Source organism: Rana temporaria, chromosome 1, assembly GCF_905171775.1.
Source record: "Rana temporaria chromosome 1, aRanTem1.1, whole genome shotgun sequence".
Taxonomy (NCBI): Eukaryota; Metazoa; Chordata; class Amphibia; order Anura; family Ranidae; genus Rana; species Rana temporaria.
The window spans coordinates 371,144,548-371,147,309 of NC_053489.1; the positions used below are offsets into that span (position 1 = coordinate 371,144,548).

Sequence of the window (2,762 nt, forward strand, 5' to 3'; positions counted from 1 at the left end):
ATTGATTTTATCCTGCCATTGGCGGATGTCTTTTTCACATGATGGTGGTTTTGATATTTATGTTGTGTTAGTTTGAACCCATGTTAGCCATGACTAAGCGCTGAAGTACAGCGTGAAACGCGTCGGCCTATACTGTACCTTTTTGCTTGCGGTGAATGCATGTGCATTTGAAAATAAAGACCTAATTTGTTTTAGTCATTTTGGAGTGCGGCAGTCCAGAGTTTTTTTCGTCTATTTGCTACAATCAGCATCGCCAGCACCCTGGTGGTTCAACAGCCCTTAATGATAAGTGAGGCTCACCTGGAGCGGTGAAAGATTTGTCTGTGTAAACTTGTTGTAGACTTCTTCATAAGCCTCAGATCTCCTTTGCAGCTCATTGTTTAATTTGTCAAGAATTGCAAAGAACGTGTTTACCCTGAAATGGTCTGTAGCATTTAACTGTACGTCTCCTTCTTGACTTACATCAAATGGAAAAAAACAATTTCTAGCTCTAGCGCAGGCGGTTTTGAAATGGTCAAGGCCAGAGAGTTCTTTGGCTTCTGATTCAAACCTTTCAAACTCATTTCTATAGCTTTGCATGAGGTGGAGATGTGCCCCATAGAGCTTCACAACTGCTGAAATGTCTACATCAGCACTCTGCAAGCGTTTGTTTGTTGCATTAAAAGGTTCCAAAATGCTGTTCCAAAATACTGTCATGAAGGCGGTCTCCAGACAATTCAGACTTTTTAGAAGTGCTGCAGCCTCACTTCTTGTCACTGGCCTTTGAGAGTCATCATCCTCTATTGCTTCCAGGGCTTCAATAATTTCTGTCCATGATTTCCTCAGAGTACGACATGCATCACTGCGTGCTGACCATCTTGTGACGGACAGATTTTTAACCGTGGACTTGGCATTTAAATGAGAAGTTAAGACTTCCCACCTACTTGTAGAGGCAGAAAAAAAATTATACAGCTGTTGGATGACTCCAAAGAATGATACTGCTTCTACGCAGCTTTCTGCAGCACATGTTCCTACAAGGTTCAGGGAATGCGCAGAGCATGGTATATATATAGCTAGTGGATTTTGTTCTTTAAAAGTCCAGAATATGGGCCGGCCATATTGCTAGCATTATCGTATGACTGACCTCTACAATTCTGAAGGTCAAGTTGGTGAAATTCTAATGTGTCACTTACAGCTTTAAATAAACTTTGAGCTTTGTGGCCAATATGTGGTATGAACTTTATAAATCGTTCCACTGGCACACCCTCGTCATTCACATATCGTATAATGAAGGCTAGCTGATCCACGTGAGAAACATCTGGGGTTGAATCCACACTTATCGAGTAATATTTAGCATCCTTCACCTCGACAATTATTGCATTTAACAGTCTGACTGACAATATTTCAATGAATTCATAGCAAACAGTTTTGGACAGATAGGATGCTGTGCCAGAGCCAGCATTGCCATAGCACTTAATGTGCTCTTTCATGAAGGGATCAAACTCAGCAATGAGTTCAAGTAACATTAGATAATTAGATAGTTACCATTTGTTTGAGAGCCAAAACTTTCATCTGTGCCTCTAAATGCCAATCCACGAGAAGATAAAGCCTTCACAACCGCAACAACACGCCTGAGGACATTTCTCCAGTACTCTCTTTCATTGTTTTGTTGCAAAATCAGCATGTTATCCATTTTACCACTTGCAGTGTTCCTGTTGTTTAATCTCATAAAACATGTTTTATGTTGCTCAGAGTCTTTGTGTTCTCTTAGGCGAACAGAAGCATTCTTCCAATCACTAAATCCTTCTTGAGCCAACTGACATTTAGCAGATGAACTACCAAAAAGAAGACAAGGGGCACAAAAAACAGCTTTTGCTTTTTCAGAGTATACCAGCCAGGTTCTCTCATACAGTTCTCCATTCAGCAGTTTACGTTTAAAAAAGAAATTGGAGAATGACCGGGTCCGATCAGAATATTTGCGAGCCGATAAGGAAAAGTCAGCATTTTTATTCTGAGTGATGCCATTTATAGCTAAATAGTCCTTCAGCTTTTCACTATCCCTATCCCAATCCACAGGATCAGAAGAAAATTCCAAATCAATATTGGCTTCTTTATTAGCATTAATTATTGCAGAAGTTGCAACAGGCTCAGTGGTATTGTCTTCTATGTATTGCTGCCCTTCTGCCACCTGTTCAGTCTCCACAGGTACAGAACCTCCAGCAGTGCCTCTGTTAGAGAAAAAACGTTGTATCTTTGGCATGTGCTTGAGCTCTTCTTTGATACGCTCAGCTTTCTCCTTTGCATTTTGGTGGTAGGCATGACCACTCAACTTTTGTCTTTTCTCTGACATATTAGAGTTTTTTCTAAATCAAGAAAATAGTATTTTGTTAATGACACCTAATCTTTCTCATAGGCCTCTTTCACATGGGATAGATCCGTGATGATCCGCCTCGTAAACCTCTGCTTGGTCAGCGGGGATCAGAGCCGCCGGATGACAGGGCGGTCCCCGCACATTACACTGTGCAGGGACTGCCCTATCAGATCTCCGCTCTCCCCTATGGGGGGGATCAGATGAACATGGATCGTCTGTCCATGTTCATCCAATCCGCTCTGCAGATGGATGGAAAAATAGGGTTTTCCTCCATCTGCAGAATCAGAGGATTGCAGACCCGGATGAGATCGGAACATCCGCTGACACCCGCGATCTCATAGGGACCAATGTATGTCCCTTTTTTATCCGTACACGGATGGATGAAAAAGCGGACATACGGTCTTCCCGTGTG

At 42.1% G+C, this 2,762-nt stretch overlaps 1 pseudogene; it reads right to left on the reverse strand.

The window, feature by feature from the left end:
• Positions 1–279: 279 nt before the first annotated feature.
• LOC120928457 lies at positions 280–2,329 on the reverse strand (annotated as a pseudogene).
• Between the last annotated feature and the right edge of the window lie 433 nt (positions 2,330–2,762).